This window comes from Pseudophryne corroboree, chromosome 5, assembly GCF_028390025.1.
Source record: "Pseudophryne corroboree isolate aPseCor3 chromosome 5, aPseCor3.hap2, whole genome shotgun sequence".
NCBI classification, from domain to species: domain Eukaryota; kingdom Metazoa; phylum Chordata; class Amphibia; order Anura; family Myobatrachidae; genus Pseudophryne; species Pseudophryne corroboree.
In genome coordinates, this window is record NC_086448.1 from 81,220,427 (window position 1) to 81,239,250 (window position 18,824).

At 49.0% G+C, this 18,824-nt stretch overlaps 1 pseudogene; it reads right to left on the bottom strand.

The window, feature by feature from the left end:
• Positions 1 to 1,261: 1,261 nt before the first annotated feature.
• The window catches only part of LOC134927235 (serum paraoxonase/arylesterase 2-like), a 135,074-nt pseudogene continuing 117,511 nt past the window's right edge, over positions 1,262 to 18,824 (bottom strand).

The following is an 18,824-nucleotide window of genomic DNA, read 5'->3' on the forward strand; positions in this document are numbered from 1 at the left end:
CCCTTGGGACCTTGTAGGGCATACGTACGATTTGCCACACACAGGATGCTGGCTGTCATGATGTCAACAGCTGGATTCCGTCCAACAGAATGCCGGCAGCGGGGCGAACATTAGAAAGCCCCGCCACAGGTTATATTCTCCCTCTATGGGTGGCGTGGACACCCACATAGAGAGAATAGCCTGTGTCGCCGGCATTTCACCCCGTCTGTATTCCAGCGCCAGTATTGTGACCTCCGGGATCCGGACTGGGGTTATTTTAACCGCTTCCCCATTGTAGGACTGTCATGAGTCAGTTTATAACTTCAGCGGGTTACGGCTGTTTCTAGGCAGGCGGGGCACCGTGTCACTCTGCCACATGGTACGCTGGTCCCATAGGTTGCTGAGCGACTAAGACGCCAGGTGGCCACAGGGCACTCTGGGTCTAAACGAACTTAACAGCCAGACTTGGCTGTACGTGCCTTCACGCAGCTGATGTATCTCAGAGAGGCTGGTCCTCTCCACAGCTGTCGATTGGTTCTTACCCAGGCAGTGCTGCACGTCTAACGCTGGGGATAGTGTATACCTCAGTGCTGCTGCCTGGTTGGTTCCATGTGTATCGTTGTCCTGGCCTTCTGCTCTGCATATGCCTGCCGTTTCTATTTCCAGTAACTACTTTCTTGTACTACTATTTCTACACAGTGAATTCCATCTATGCTGATTATCAACTGCAAAGCTATATGTGTCCATGATTACCAAAGCTATTCAAGTTACATACTGTGTGGAGGTGCTGCCATTATTACAAGTCTTGCAGTTGTGGATAATTGTCTGCTTTTAACCGGTGTGCAAGCCTTATGCTCTGACCTCCAAATAACCCTGCTCATGCCGGTTCTGCAAACTACCTCTACTCTTCCAGTATATTTGTATTTACTCCAGTCAATACCTTGCGATCATCCTTGTATTGAATGAGCCCCTACTGGCTGAGCAATCCAATAGGCAACCTAAGTACTGGTGAGTGTATGAAACTCTATGGAACAACAGGTTGTTGTTATTGGCAGAAGATCTCAGTAGAAGGCTCTAGGGGTCTCATTCATATGCAGGGGTGTTTTATAACAAGGACCCTTCTGCTTTCACCTTGTGCCGTACCCTCCACCGCACAGCAGACATCCCACCTGTGCTGGTCTCTGTAAGGTTCCCCTAGTTGTGTTTTCATCAAGTAATGTCCTGAGATTCATGCCTCCTGCATGTAGATTGTCTGCTCGCTGCCCACGATGACCACACATAATCAAAAACATGGTAGCTTTATTATGACAGTTAAATACAATATTCAGAAACACATCAGACAACTGAATATTTTACAAACGGTTTAACCAATCTTGGTCAACCTAGGAGACGTTATACCCTTATGACCAAACCTGTTTGTTTGGATGAATTGAGCAGTGACGGCAGACATTGGGTCTAATCCAGAGTTGATCGCAGCAGCAAATTTGTTAGCAGTTGAGCAAAACCATGTGCACTGCAGGTGGGGCAGATATAACATGTGCAGAGAGAGTTAGATTTGGGTGGGGTGTGTTAAAACGGAAATCTAAATTGCAGTGTGAAAATAAAGCAGCCAGTATTTACCCTGCACAGAAACAATATAACCCACCCAAATCTAACTCTCTCTGCACATGTTATATCTGCCTCCCCTGCAGTGCACATGGTTTTGCCCAACTGCTAACAAATTTGCTGCTGCGATCAGCTCTGAATTACCCCCATTGATGCTTTGTTCTGTTTACTAGCTCCATAGTACAATAAGAAAAGATTTTATTTAAGGGCTACAACAGTGCTATCCCTTGTGTCCTTGTCACTGCTGTTGTAAGTGCAGAACCCCTGTGAGAACCAGCAGCCGCTGCAGGCAGACATTACCACATAGCGCACAATTACTTATCTAATGACGTCGCTTCCTCCATATCAGCAGCAATGAGTACAACTAGAGCAGACGTGTATGGGGCATCAGCATGGGGGTCAGAGATGTGTTCCATCACATGGTGCATTTACACGTAGCCCAGAAATGCTGGAAGCTTTATTGTTACACAGCAATTGCCCCGGTGCAGATTTACCTGCTGCCCCCGACACAGAATCTGCCCCAATAATTATAAACCAAACAACTTTAAACATTTTTGTATCTGTAAATGTGGAGTCTCTGCGACTCTGATTCTACTTCTAATTACTCTCCCAACTTCTCTTCTATTGTGCATGCTCATTTACTGTATTCATATGTGTTGCCAGGATTACCACGTCCATGGGGTATAATTGTATGATTTGCAATAGCCTGTGATATGGGTTTGCATATTGTACATTGTAATTCAAAGAAGGAGGTTCTGTTTTCCTGTTCCAGGGTCCGGGCGGCCTGTTACAGTTCACAGTATAGAGCCTTATGGAATACTGTGCCCACAAAGAGCTTCTTCTTGTATCTGGCAGCGCAGGACGACGCCTGAAGCACTAACCCGTTGTTGGCATACACCTTGGTCACGATGGGATTGTCAGAGTGAATGTTCTGTACGCGGATAACCTGCAACAGAATAACGTGTGTATTTGTTATATACAGTATGGGTCACCTAATGCATCACAGAAATGGATTAATAGGATTCTTAAATTGTACAATCTATACTGTATTCCCTACAACATATACACAAACACACACAAAATAGGCATAATGCAAACTCCACACCAATAATGTCTTGGTGGGAAGTGAACCCATGTCTTGTGAGGCAGTAATGCTAACCACCACACAGGGCCAGTGCTAGGGTGTTCGGCGCCCCCCTGCAAACTATAATTTGCGCCTTACCTCCCATATTTCACAACACAAAAAAGGGTGTTGTCTCACAAGTCACATTACACCACACAGTAGTGGCCCTTATTCACGTTATGTAAAACGGTGCTGCCACTTATTCACATTACACCACACGATAATGCCCCTTATTCATGTTACGCCACACAGTAGTACACCTTATACACATTATGCCTCCCAGTAGTACCCGTTATACACGTTATGCCTCACAGTAGTACCCGTTATACACATTGTGCCACACAGTATCCCTTACACCTTACGTCACACACAGTAATGTCCCTTACACATTATGCCTCACACAGTAATGCCCTTAACACACTATGCCACACAGACACAGCAATGCTCTTTACATTTTATGCCACATCTAGCGCTGGTTGTGAGCCACTGCAGATTGGCTGCTGGTGTGCGAGCTCCAATTTGCTCACAGCCTCCAATTAGCTCACGGCCTGCATCAGATTGTGATACAGTGACACACGACGTCTGGGACAGAACACAGGGGGGGGCTTCTGGGACAGAACACAGGGGGGGGCTGACTGGGACAGAAAACAGGCGGGTTGACGCAATGGCTGGGACAGAATAGAGTGGGGGGTGACACATTGACTGGGACAAAAAACGAAAGGGTTGACGCAATGGCTGGGATGGAACACCGGGAAGGGGGGGGGGGGGGTTGTGAGGCATAGCTAGGACTAAAAAAGAGGGATGTTGTGACACAGTGACATGATACTGGGATGACAGTGACAGGATACTGAGGGGGGTGACACAGCAACAGGATACTGAGGGGGGTGACACAGCAACAGGACACTGGGGGGTGACACAGCAACAGGACACTCGGGGAGGGTGACACAGTGACAGGACACTCGGGGAGGGTGACACAGTGACAGGACACTCGGGGAGGGTGACACAGTGACAGGACACTCGGGGAGGGTGACACAGTGACAGGACACTCGGGGAGGGTGACACAGTGACAGGACACTCTGGGAGGGTGACACAGTGACAGGACACTCGGGGGTGACAGTGAAAGGACACTCGGGGGTGACAGTGAAAGGACACTCGGGGGTGACAGTGAAAGGACACTGGGGGGTGACCGTGAAAGGACACTGGGGGGTGACCGTGAAAGGACACTCGGGGTGACAGGACACAGGGGTGACACAGTGGACACTGGGGGGGGTGACAGCAGCAGGACACAGGGACGGTGACACAGTGACAGGGCACAGGGAGGGTGACAGTGACAGAACACTGGTGGGGGGGCGCGAGAGACACAAGGCTGGGACGGAACACAGAGAGGAAGGGGGGGGGGGGGGGTTACACAGTAAGAAGAGGGCCAGGGACCAGCTCACCTCACAATTACCAAAGAGTCCCTTGCGTCCTCACCTCCCTAAATATAAATTACCTCCCTCTGCCCAGAGATCTAACCTGCTGCTGAGCACTCGGAGCCATGACCACCCGCTCGGGATGCCGCGTAACTGGCTCCGGCGCTGCCTGTGCTCACATTGGCTGCCTTGTATAGCTGAGGACCAGGAGAGCGATTTTCCTCTAGTGCACAGACGCCCGCAGCTGTGTGGATTCTGGGGCCCAGGGCTTCCTGGCAGCCGGCCGCAGCAAGAAGATGAGGCGCTGCGGAGTAAGACAGCGTGGAGGTTGTGTGGAAGACAGCGTGGAAGTATACAGTATGCCGCACAGCTGCCGGCGCCACTGCCTGTATGATCGGCGCAGCAGCAGCGGGCAGCAAGTCATGTACAAAGGTCAGGTTTCACAGAATCCCCAAAAGCAGGGATGCAGAGCAGGGAAAGCACCTCTCCTTCCTGGCGCCTCCCTGCACTGCATCCCTTTGCTGAGCGGTTAGCGCCGGCACTGCCACCACACCATCCGTGCTGCCAATGTTGAAATGGAAAGAAAGTGAACTGTTAAGAATGTGTGTCTACAGATCCTCTCTCTTATAGGCCCTACACACTGGGCGATATGACTGAAAGATATGAACGATCTCGTTCATTAATTAATCGAGAAACCGTTCATATCTTTCGGTGTGGAGGCACCAGTGATGAACGATGCATGGTCCCGCGCTCGTTCATCACTGGTGCCCCGTCGCCTGTGCATGCAGGCCAATATGGACGAGATCGTCCATATTTGCCTGCACTGCTATGGAGCAGAGTGATGGGGCGAGTGAAGAAACTTCACTCCCCCCGTCTCTGCCCCCCTGCCGCCTGGTCACCCGTATCCGCCGTCGGGCAGCTCGGCGGCGGATCGGTATGTGTGTAGCGCCCACTACATTATTTTATCAGTGCTAAATCATTTATGGGGCTTTAGGAATACTCATTAAAAGTTTATTACAGGTTGAGTCTCCCATATCCAAAATTCTAAAATAAAGAATATTTAGATATACAGAATATTTTGAGCGCGACTGATATAGTGACATCTGTGTTTTCTGATTGTTTAATGGGCCCAATTCATGTTTGTAAGTAAAGCAAACAAGCAACTGGGCAAAACCATGTTGAACTGCAGGTGGGGCAGATGTAACATGTGCAGAGAGCATACTTGCCTGCTCTCCTAGATCGTCCAGGAGGCTCCCGAAAATCATGTGATGCTCATGGCCTGCCGGACCAAACCCCCTCCTGCCCACACACACACACAAAGCCTCCCACACCTCCCTCAGCAGTCCTTGAAAGTGGGTGGTCCTGGAAGGCCAATGACGGGACTTGCAATGAATTGCATCATCATAGCCCCGCCCCCACTACACAATTTCGGAAATCTGGGTATTGAATAGCAAGGGGCAGGGCCATGATGATGTAATCATGCGTCCATGTCTCTGTACAGCCCACCCACGAGGCCATGCCCTCTCTAGTACTGACCTGGCTGCCCCCTTCTGCATGGAGCCCCCAGAAAGTCGGTAATTATGGCAGGGAGATTGAGATTTAGATGTGGGCGGGGTGTGTCCAAACTGAAATCTAAGTTTCAGTGTTAAAATAAAGCTGTCTAACATTTGTGGGCTACATGCAAAAGCAGCCAGTAGTTACCCTGCACAGAAAAAATATAAATGTATTTGCTCCCCTTGCATGGTAACATCGTTTGTTCCAGACACAAAGTTACTTGCTTTTTTTGCTTTACTTACAAACATGAATCATGCACAAAATAACTGATTGACAGAAAGAGGCATTCGCCGTGTGGCAATGCGGCGTTGCACGGGTGGTGTGGAGATAATAGAATTTTAATTACCTATTGGTAAATTATTTTCTCGTAGTCCATAAGGTATACTGGGGACACTTATTACGATGAGGTATAGATGTGGTCCAAAGGAGCAAGTGCACTTTAAATTTCTTCAACAGGGTGTGCCGACTCCTCCCCTTTATGCCCTTCCTCACAGCTCAGTCTAGGAAAACTGTGTCCAAAGGAGATGGACATACTTGAGAGGAGGAAACATAACAATACACAACACACAGCAAATAACCAACCTAGCAACCGCTAGTGAAATCAGAAACAGCAACAGCTGATAAGAATGACTTCACCCAAGAACAAAAACTTGCAGGAAAAAGTTGAAGCACAGAGGCGGGCACCCAGTATCGCTTTTGGACAAAGAGAAAAAAAGATTTTAAACCTACCGGTAAATCTTTTTCTCGTAGTCCGTAGAGGATGCTGGGACTCCGTAAGGACCATGGGGATAGACGGGCTCCGCAGGAGACATGGACACTTTAAGAAAGACTTTGGATCTGGGTGTGCACTGGCTCCTCCCTCTATGCCCCTCCTCCAGACCTCAGTTAGGAAAACTGTGCCCAGAGGAGACGGACAGTACGAGGAAAGGATTTTAGTTAATCTAAGGGCAAGATTCATACCAGCCGCACCAATCACACCGTATAACCTGTGATATATAATCTAGTTAACAGTATGAACAACAACATATCATCAGTCCATAACCGACGAAACTATAACATAACCCTTATGAAAGCAATAACTATATACAAGCCTTGCAGAAATAGTCCGCACTTGGGATGGGCACCCAGCATCCTCTACGGACTGCGAGAAAAAGATTTACCGGTAAGTAAAATCCTATTTTCTCTAACGTCCTAGAGGATGCTGGGGACTCCGTAAGGACCATGGGGATTATACCAAAGCTCCCAAACGGGCGGGAGAGTGCGGATGACTCTGCAGCACCGATTGAGCAAACAGGAGGTCCTCCTCAGCCAGGGTATCAAACTTATAGAACTTTGCAAAGGTGTTTGACCCCGACCAAGTAGCAGCTCGGCACAGCTGTAGTGCCGAGACCCCCCCGAGCAGCCGCCCAAGACGAGCCCACCTTCCTAGTGGAATGGGCCTTAACCGATTTTGGTAACAGCAATCCTGCCAAAGAATGCGCCTGCTGAATCGTGTTACAGATCCAGCGAGCAATAGTTTGCTTTGAAGCAGGGCCGCCAACCTTGTTGGCTGCATATAGGACAAACAGTGATTCTGTTTTTCTGATCCTAGCCGTTCTGGCCACGTAAATCTTCAAAGCCCTGACCACATCAAGGGACTCTGAATCCTCCAAGTCCCGTGTAGCCACAGGCACAACAATAGGTTAGTTCATATGAAAGGATGAGACCACTTTAGGTAGGAATTGAGGACGGGTCCGCAGTTCCGCTCTATCCATATGGAAAACCACATAGGGGCTTTTATGTGATAAAGTCGCCAATTCTGAACTCGCCTAGCCGAAGCCAAGGCTAACAACATGACCACCTTCCAAGTGAGATATTTCAACTCCACTGTTTGAAGTGGTTCAAACCAATGTGACTTAAGAAACCTTAATACCACGTTAAGGTCCCAAGGCGCCACCGGAGGCACAAAAGGAGGCTGAATATGCAGTACTCCCTTCACAAAAGTCTGTACTTCAGGCAGAGAGGCCAATTCTTTTTGAAAGAAAATGGATAAGGCCGAAATCTGAACTTTAATGGAGCCTAACTTTAGGCCCAAATTCACCCCCGTCTGTAGGAAGTGAAGAAAGCGGCCTAGATGGAATTCTTCCGTAGGAGCATTCCTGGCCTTGCACCAAGAAACATATTTTCGCCATATTCGGTGATAATGTTTAGATGTCACGCCTTTCCTAGCCTTTATTAGCGTAGTAATGACCTCATCCGGAATACCTTTTTCCGCTAGGATATGGTGTTCAACCGCCATGCCGTCAAACGCAGCCACGGTAAGTCTTGGAACAGATCGGGACCCTGTTGCAACAGGTCCTATCTTAGAGGAAGAGGCAACGGATCTTCTGTGAGCATTTCCTGCAGATCCGGATACCAGGTCCTCCGTGGCCAATCCGGAACAATGAGTATTGTTCTCACACCTCTTTTCCTTATTATTCTCAACACCTTGGGTATGAGAGAAAGAGGGGGAAATACATAGACCGACTGGAACACCCACGGTGTCACTAGGGCGTCCACAGCTACCGCCTGAGGGTCTCTTGACCTGGCGCAATACCTTTGTAGCTTTTTGTTGTGGCGGGACGCCATCATGTCTATTTGGAGCAATCCCCACCGACTTGCAATCTGTGCGAAGACTTCCTGATGAAGTCCCCACTCTCCTGGATGCAGGTCGTGTCGGCTGAGGAAGTCTGCTTCCCAGTTGTCCACTCCCGGAATGAACACTGCTGACAGTGCACTTACATGATTCTCCGCCCAGCGAAGAATTCTGGTGGCTTCCACTATCACCACTCTGGTCCTTGTGCCACCTTGGCGGTTTACATGAGCTACTGCGGTGACGTTGTCCGACTGAATCAGCACCGGTCGGTCGCGAAGTAAGGTCTCCGCTTGACGTAGGGCGTTGAATATGGCCCTCAGTTCCAGGATGTTGATGTGAAGACAAGTCTCTTGACTTGACCAAAGGCCTTGGAAACTTCTTCCCTGTGTGACTGCTCCCCAACCGCGGAGGCTCGCGTCCGTGGCCACCAGGATCCAATCCTGAATGCCGAACCTGCGGCCCTCTAGAAGGTGAGCACTCTGCAACCACCACAGGAGAGAAACCCTGGCCCTGGGGGACAGGGTGATCCGCTGATGCATGTGCAGATGTGACCCGGACCATTTGTCCAATAGGTCCCATTGGAAAGTCCTTGCATGGAACCTGCCGAAGGGAATGGCTTCGTATGTCGCCACCATTTTTCCCAGGACTTGAGTGCAATGATGCACTGACACTTGTTTCGGCTTCAACAGGTTCTTGACCAGAGTAATGAGTTCCTGCGCTTTTTCTACCGGAAGAAAAACCCTTTTCTGGTCTGTGTCCAGAATCATGCCCAAGAAGGACAGGCGAGTCGTATGTTCCAACTTTGGAATATTGAGAATCCAGCCGTGTCGCTGTAACACCTTCAGTGAAAGGGATACGCTGTTCTGCAACTTCTCCCGTGATCTCGCTTTTATGAGGAGATCGTCCAAGTATGGGATAATTGTGACACCCTGCTTTCGCAGAAGCACCATCATTTCCGCCATTACCTTGGTGAAAATTCTCGGGCCGTGGAAAGCCCAAACGGCAACGTCTGAAATTGGTAATGACAATCCTGTATCGCAAATCTCAGGTACGCCTGATGAGGAGGATATATGGGAACATGCAGGTATGCATCATTTATGTCCAGCGATACCATAAAATCCCCCCCTTCCAGGCTGGCGATGACCGCTCTGAGCGATTCCATCTTGAACTTGAACCGTTTTAAGTAAAGGTTCAGGGATTTTAAATTCAAAATGGGTCTGACCGAACCGTCCGGTTTCGGGACCACAAACAGGGTTGAGTAGTACCTCTTCCCTCTCTGAAGCAGGGGAACCTCGGCCACCACTTGTTGAAGACACAATTTTTGAATCGCCTGTAACACTATCTCCCTTTCCAGGGGAGAAGTTGGTAGCGCCGATTTGAAAAACTGGCGAGGAGGCACTTCTTCGAATTCCAGTCTGTATCCCTGGGAAAAAATTTCCATTGCCCAGGGATCCACCTGTGATTGAACCCAGATGTGGCTGAAAAGTCGAAGACGCGCCCCCACTGGAGCGGACTCCCTCAGGGGAGCCCCAGCGTCATGTGGTGGATTTTGCAGAGGCCGGGGAGGACTTTTGTTCCTGGAACTAGCTGCGTTGTGCAGCTTTTTCCCTCTGCCCTTACCCCTGGCAAGAAAGGACGAACCACGTACTCTTTTGCTTTTACTTGAACGAAAGGACTGCATTTGATAATGAGGCGCTTTCTAAGATTGTGAGGGAACATATGGCAAAAAATTCGATTTACCTGCCGTAGCTGTGGAGACTAGGTCCGAGAGGCCCTCTCCAAACAATTCCTCACCCTTGTAAGGCAAAAACTCCTCTTTGAGTTGGCATCCCCCGTCCACTGTCGGGTCCATAAGACTCGCCTAGCAGAAATGGACAAAGCGTTTATTCTGGAACCCAGTAAACTAATGTCTCTCTGAGCATCCCTCATATATAAGACAGCATCTTTTATATGCCCTAGGGTCATTAAAATGGTATCCTTATCAAGGGTCTCAATATCTGCTGATAAAGAATCTGTCCATGCTGCCACAGCACTACAAACCCAGGCCGACGCAATTGCCGGCCTGAGCAACGTACCAGAATGAGTATAAATGGACTTCAAGGTAACCTCCTGCTTGCGGTCAGCAGGATCCTTGAGGGTAGCCGTATCTTGGGACGGGAGCGCTATCTTTTTTGATAAGCGTGTCAAAGCTTTGTCTACCCTAGGGGAGGATTCCCACCGTATTCTGTCCTGTGACGGGAAAGGATACGCTGTTAGAATCCTTTTGGGAATCTGCAGTTTTTTGTCTGGAGTTTCCCACGCTTTTTAGCATAACTCGTTCAGCTCATTTGAAGAGGGAAAAGAGACCTCCGGTTTCTTTCCCTTATACATGTGTACCCTCATGTCAGGGACAGGGGGTTCCTCAGTAATATGCAAAACATCTTTAGTTGCGGTAATCATATATCGAATACATCTAGCCACCCTTGGCTGCAATTTTGCATCATCGTAGTCGACACTGGAGTCTGAATCCGTGTCGGTATCTGTGTCAACAATTTGGGATAGTGGGCGCTTGAGACCCCGAAGGTCCCGGCGACATTGGGACAGACATGGGTTGACTCCCTGACTGTACCCTAGCTTCAGCTTTGTCTAATCTTTTGTGCAATAAATTAACATTAGCACTTAAGACATTCCACATATCCATCCAGTCAGGTGTCGGCGCTGCCAACGGAGACCTAATATTCATACACTCCCCCTCCTCCTTAGGTGAGCCTTCAACCATGTCGACACACGCGTACCGACACACCACACACAGGGAAGCTCTTTTCTGAAGACAGGTTCCCCACCAGGCCCTTTGGAGAGACAGAGAGAGTATGCCAGCACACACCCCAGCTCCATATGACCCAGGAAAAAACACAGAATGTTTACCCAGTAGCGCTTATGTATAATGTATATGCGCCCCCCCTCTACTTTAAACCCTCTTTCACCGTGTGTCAAGCAGGGGAGAGTCCGGGGAGCTTCCTCTCAGCGGTGCTGTGGAGAAAAAATGGCGCTGGTGAGTGCTGAGGGAGAAGCCCCGCCCCCTCGGCGGCAGGCTTCTGTCCCGCTCAAATTTTCCAATAACATGGCGGGGGCTCTTTTTATACATGTACAGTGCCCTGAGGTGTTTATTGCTGCCCAGGGCGCCCCCCCCCCCTGCACCCTTACAGTGACCGAAGTGTGTGAGGTGAATGGGAGCAATGGCGCACCGCTTCACTGCTGTGCGTTACCTCTTATGAAGATCAAGGTGTCTTCTGCCGCCTCTGAAGTCTTTTCCTCATACTTACACGGCTTCTTTCTTCCGGCTCTGCTAGGACGACGGTGGCGCGGCTCTGGGACGGACGGCGAGGGTGAGACCTGCGTACCGATCCCTCTGGAGCTAATGGTGTCCAGTAGCCTAAGAAACCGAGCCCTGAAACTCAGAGAAGTGGGTCTGTTTCTCACTCCTCAGTCCCTCGATGCAGGGAGTCTGTTGCCAGCAGGCTCCCTGAAAATAAAAAACCTAAACTAAAATACTTTCTTTTACAGGAAACTCAGGAGAGCTCCCTGAAAGCACCCAGTCTCCACTGGGCACTGTATCAAACTGAGGTCTGGAGGAGGGGTATTAAGGGGGGAGCCAGTGCACACCAAGATCCAAAGTCTTTCTTAAAGTTCCCATGTCTCCTGCGGAGCCCGTCTATCCCCATGGTCCTTACGGAGTCCCAGAATCCTCTAGGACGTTAGAGAAAAAGATTTACCGGTAGGTAATTAAAATCCTATTTTCTCTATCATCCATAAGGGATACTTGGGACACTTATTACGATGGGGACGTTGCAAAGCTCCCAGAACGGGTGGTAACATGCTGAGACGCCTGCCACACCGTATGTCCAAATTGGACATCCTCCATAGCCAGGGTATCAAACCTTTAGAACTTGACAAACGTGTTTGTCCCTTACCAGGTAGCGGCCCGACACAGTTGCAAGGCTGAAACACCACGTGCAGCTGCCCAGGGAGAACCCACAGACCTGGTAGAGTGGGCCTTGACAGACCAAGGAACAGGCAAGGCCGCCGAAGTGTAGGCCTGTTGAACAGTAAGCCTAATCCAATGGGCAAGGGACTGCTTGGAAGCAGGAAGACCTTTCTTCTGAGCATCATAGAGGACAAAAGGAGATTTATGACAAGACTTACCATTGTTAAATCTCTTTCTGCGAGGTACACTGGTTTCCACATGGAATAACATCGGGGGGTGTAGAGTTGGATCTTGAACCGAGACACCAACAGGATGCACTGCACCGCTTCCTCTATAGCCCTGCCTCCAGGCACTGGAGCTCAGTTTTGTTAACCAGTCCAATGCAGTAGCAGGTAAGAGACACCGTAGAGGTTAGTCACATAGACCCACATTCTCACGACAGGAGAAGGGACCAGCGGCTAATGCCATACAAGCCCAAAGAATCTAAGTGGGTGCCCTGTGGAAAGGGCGGGGTACACTGGTATTCCACAGGGAATAACATCGGGGATGTCCTACAGCAGTTCCTCATGGGAGGGGACGCACGGTAGCGGGCACAAGAACCCGGTGTCCAAAGGAAGCATCCTGGGAGGCAGAAGTATCAAAGGCATAGAACCTGAAGAATGTGTTTACTGAGGATCACGCAGCCACCTTGCACAATTGTTCTGCGAACGCACCACGGCGGGCCGCCCAAGAAGGTTCAACAGACTGAGTAGTATGGGCTTTTATAGCAGCAGGAGCTGGGAGCCCAGCCTGCGCATAAGCTTGTGCAATCACCATTCTAATCCATCTGGCCAAGGTTTGCTTATTCACAGGCCATCTAAGTTTGTGAAAACCAAAAATTACAAAAAAGGAATCTGACCTCCTGATAGAGGCAGTCCTTTCCACATAAATATGGAGAGCCCGTACCACATCTAAAGACCTCTCTTTGGAGGACAAGTCAGAAGAGATGAAGGCCGGAACCACAATCTCCTGTTTAAGGTGAAACGATGGTACCACCTTCGGTAAATAACCAGGGCGAGTTATCAGAACTGCCCAGTCACAGCGAAAAATCAGAAAGGGTGGACGACAGGACAAAGCGCTTAAGTCAGACACCCTCCTAGCAGAGGCAATAGCCAACAGAAACACGACCTTAAGCGTAAGGCATTTAAGGTCTACATAATCAAGAGGTTCGAATGGAGACTCTTGCAGGGCATTTAAGACTACAGACAGATCCCATGGAGCCACAGGAGGGACATAGGGAGGCTGAATCCGTAGAACACCCTGAGTGAAAGTGTGAATGTCAGGAAGAGACGCAATCTTTCTCTGAAACCACACCGACCAGGCAAACATATGAACCTTGAGGGAGGTCAGACGAAGGCCCAAGTCTAGGCCTTGCTGTAGAAAAGCCAAAAGTCTGGAAGTTTTGAAAGTGTATGCATCATAACTCTTAGCAGCACACCACGTGAAGTAAGAATTCCAGACCCTGTAATAAATTTGAGCCGAAGCTGGTTTACGGGCCTTCAACATAGTTTGAATGACCGCCTCAGAGAATCATTTTGCTCTCAGGAGTGCTGCTTCAAGAGCCACAGTGTTCAAGCCAGTCTGGCCAGGTCTGGGTAAACACAATGGCCCTGAGCGAGGAGGTCTGGGCGTTGAGGAAGTAGAAGTGGACGCTCGATCGATAGACGCCGCAGGTCTGAGAATCAATGCCATCTGGGCCACGCCGGAGCGATTAGCAACAGTATTCATCCTTCTTGCTTGAACTTCAGTGTCACTTCTGCCAAGGGTAATACGGGAGGGAACACGTACGGCAGCAAAAAGTTCCATGGAATTTCCAGTGCGTCCATGAACGCTGCTTGAGGATACCTTGTCCTTCCTCCGAAGACCGGAACCTTGTGATTGTGTCGAGACGCCATCAGGTCTACATCTGGTAGGCCCAACTTGTACACTAGGAGTTGAAAGACTTCTGGATGAAGACTCCACTCTCCGGCATGCACGTCCTGACGACTGAGGAAGTCCGCTTGAACACTGCAGATATAGCTGGCAGAGGACGTTCAGCCCATTGGAGGATTTTTTACACTTCCAACATCGCCATGCGGCTTCGAGTGCCGCCTTGATGATATATGTACGCCCCCATGGTGGCGTTGTCTGAATGTACTTGAACAGGCCTGTTCTGTATCGGAGGCAGGGCCAGTGTCAACGCATTGAACACTGCCCACAATTCCAGAATGTTTATCGGGAGGTTGTTGCAACACCGCGCCCCAACCTCGCAGACTGGCGTCTGTTGTCAGGAGGACCCAGTTGGAGATCCAGAAGGGACAGCCCCAGTTCAACTGTTGGTCCTGTAGCCACCAGTACAGTGACAGAAGAACCTCCGGAGTCAAGGAGATCAGTTGAGTCCTGATCCGGTGAGGCAAGCCGTCCCACTTGGAAAGGATTAACCTCTGTAGAGGACGAGAATAAAACTGAGCGTACTCTACCATGTCAAAGGCCAACACCATGAGACCTAGTACTTGCATCGCCGAGTGCACTGACACTATCTGGGGAGAGAAAAGGCATCTGATCCTGTCCTGAAGCTCTAGGACCTTTTCTAGAGACAAGAACAATCGTTGGTTGTGCGTGTCCAACAATGCCCCCCTCTAGGTGCACCATGCTGTGAGCAGGGATTATCGAGGACTTCTTCCAGTTGATGAGCCACCCATGCGCTTCTAGGAATTTGAACGTCAGTTCCAGATGACTGAGGAGAACCTCTGGGGAGTTCGCCAGGATCAGCAAGTCTGAGCGTACTCTACCAGATACGGCAGGATCCTGACACCCTGATGGTGGAGAAGAGCCGTCATGACTGCCAAGACCTTGGTGAAGATCCGAGGAGCCATGGTCAGTCCGAAAGGCAAGGCCTGAAATTGATAATGTAGGTTGCCAATAGCAAACTGCAGATATTGCTGATGCGACATGGCAATAGGAATGTGCAGGTAAGCATCCTGTATGTCCAGGGATACCATATAGTCCTTCGGGTTCCATGGCCAGTACAATAGAACGCAGAGAGTTTCCATACGGAATTTGGATACCCTCACAAATTTGTTCAAAGATTTGAGGTTGAGAATAGGCCAGGAGGACCCATTCGGTTTCGGAACTAGAAACAGGGTCGAATAGAAGCCCCTGCCTCTCTGAGACAGAGGCACTGGCACAGTTACTCCAGTATCTAGGAGAGATTGTACCACCAAAGTGTAAAGTCTTTGCTTTCAGTGGATCAGAAGGGAGAACAGTCGAGCCAAACTTGTGAGGTGGACGTCTTTTGAATGAGATCGCGTACCCGTGAGAGACAACTTCCCGCACCCAGGCATCTGAAGTGGTCTTTAACCAGGCCTGGGGGAACTGCAGAAGTCAGCCTCCCACCCTGGGGTCCTCCAGGGGGAGGCCTGCCCAGTCATGCAGCAGGCTTGTCTGGTTTGGAAGCAGGCTGACGGGCGGCCCAAGAATGTTTAGGTTTAGGCTTAGAGGATTTGGAAGTGCGAGACTGTCTCGGGTTCGCCTGACCCTTAGCTTTACCTGGAGACAAAAGGAATGAAAAGTAGTACTCTTAGCCTTCGGAGCCGAAGGATTAGTACTTGGGAGAAACGCAGTCTTGGCCGACGCCAAGTTGGTCACAATCTTGTTCAAATCACCCACAAATAGTATATCTCCCTTAAAAGGGAGCACCTCCAAGGTCTGTTTAGAGTCCAGGTCCACCGACCAGGACCGTAACCACAGAATTCGGCGAGCAAGGATAGACGTAGTAGATGCCTTAGCAGTCATAACGCCTGCATCAGATGCCACCTCCTGAATATAGTGGGAGGCTGTGGTAATATATGACAGATATTGTATGGCAGCATCAGAAAAATTCAGAGGTAGCACTTCCTCAATGGCTTTAACCCATGCTTCAATGCCTTTTGCGGCCCAAGAGGCTGCCATAGTGGGTCTAGCTACAGCACCTGTAAGAGTGTAAATAGACTTCAAGCAACCTTCCACGCGCTTATCCGTCGGTTCCTTCAAAGAGGTGATGGTGGTGACAGGCAGAGTAGATGACACCACAAGATGGGCTACATGCGAGTCCACTGGTGGCGGGGTTTCCCACTTGTTACTCAACTCCGCAGAAATAGGATAACGAGCTAGCATCTTTTTAGAGAGGGAAATTTCCTGGAGAAGACCAGGATTCTTGACGTATCTCAATTAAATGGTCAGAATGTGGTAAAACTAATTTAGTAACCTTCTGACGTTAGAACTTATCAGGTTTCTTAGATGTGTTAGGAGGGTCAACATCACCTGAAGGTGAAGAATCAGCTTGATAGCCTCCACTAGGTCAGGGACATAAACCTGTGTTGTAGAATCATCATCAGAGCAGCAGTATCAGCATCTGATGGATCAGTATATACCCCATCTGAATCGGAAGAAACATCCGATATATTAGTCGATTGTGAGGAAGAAATGGCCCGCTTAGATGACCCTTTGGTCCCAGTAGGGTGCGGGTTAGGTTTTTGCTTAACAAAGGACTGATTTAATTGCTGTAATTGGGTTGACAGAGTATCCGCCCATGGTGGATTAACTACAGGGACAATATGCGGTTGTAATGGAACAGGAGGTCCCACAGGAGGCGTAAGCCGTGTAACAAGCATAGTCAGCCTATTGGAAAATGCAGCCTAAGGTGGGTTTTGATTTACCACAGATGCTGTGGGCTGACTAGCAGGGGCAGAACACCCAGTACCTGAACCCTCAGAAGAAATCTTTTCCTCACATAAATCTGTGATGTCAGCACTGCAGGATGCAGGAGCATCTGCGGATTTCCAGCCCTGTGTAGCAGACATTATTGGTAATGTAGCTGCAGGGCGTAGCAGTACAATATAGCCAGACAAAACACAATACCTGACAAAAATCCCCTGTGTTATGTGACCGCAAACACACAGCACAACAGAGGATTTAAGCAGTATAAAGTGACTGAAACACACAATGAAAAAATAGGATTTTGGTACTTACCAGGTAAATCCTTTTCTTTGAATCCATAGGGGGCACTGGAGTACTCTTGGGATATGGACGGCTTCCACCGGAAGAAGGCACTGAATAAATTAATTTTGAGACTACTCCTCCCCTCCATATCCTGCAGCACTTCAGTGTTTTTTACTGAGCCGAACAGGATCGATAGAGAGATTGACAAAAGGAGAATTACATATAGTCTCACAGACAACAATAAAGTTGACACAACGTAACAGACAACTAAACAGTTGACACCATAACTGATTAACCCTTGTTAAATTTAAACCAGTCGTGAAAGTGTGTTACCATAAGAACCACTGAACTCCTAAAACAGGTAAACTGCTCTGGGTGGGCGTCCAGTGCCCCCTATGGATTCAAAGAAAAGGATTTACCTGGTAAGTACCAAAATCCTATTTTCTTTTTCATCCACTAGGGGTCACTGGAGTACTCTTGGGATGTACCAAAGTCTCCTCCGTGGCGGGAGAGCTGTTTGGCCCTTGTAACACTAAACGGCCAAAGCTAGATGCTGATGCCGCGAACGTATCAAACTTGTAAAAGCGCACAAACGTGTGCACTGACGACCAAGTAGCCGCACGGCAAAGCTGTGTCGTAGAAGCCCCACGACTCGCTGCCCATGACGTCCCCACAGAACGTGTGGAATGAGCTGTTACTGAAGTAGGTGGCTGTAACTTAGCATAAAGGTAAGCCTGACGTATAGTCAGTTTGATCCATCTGGATAAGGTCTGCTTAGAGGCTGGCCAACCCCTCTTAGCTGCGTCATAGAGAACAAACAACGTATCTGTCTTACGCACAGTAGACGTTCGGGAAACATAGATGCGCAATGCGCGAACTACATCCAACATTCCAGAATCTCCTGTTAACACAGGAACTACTATTGGTTGATTGATGTGAAAAGACGACACTACTTTTGGTAGAAAAACGGGATTCGTCCGAAGTTCCGCTCTGTCATCATGAAAAATTAAATACGGTGACTTGCATGACAAGGCACCCAAATCTGAAACACGCTTAGCCGAGGCTAAGGCTAAAAGAAAAATCGTTTTCCAAGTGAGAAATTTAATATCCACTTGTTGTAAGGGTTCAAAGTAATCGGACTGTAAGAAATCTAAAACCAGATTCAAGTCCCATGGTGCTGTAGGTGGAATGAAAGGAGGCTGTATCCTCTTTACACCCTGTAGAAACGTATGTATTGACTGCAACGAGGCCAATTTCCTTTGAAAATAAATTGACAACGCAGATACCTGCACCTTTAGTGTGGAAAGACGTAGTCCTCCATCTAACCCCATTTGTAAAAATAACAAAAGACGGGATAATTTAAAAGACGATGTCGGAAATTTCCGAGCTTCACACCAACCTATATAAGTACGCCAAATTCTATAATAATGAGCTGCCGTAACCGGCTTCCTAGCTCGTACCATGGTTGGTATAACAGACTCAGGAATGCCCTCTTTCCTTAAGATGGCCTTTTCAACAGCCACCCCGTCAAACGCAGCCGCGCTAAATCGGGGTAGAGGAACGGACCCTGTTGTA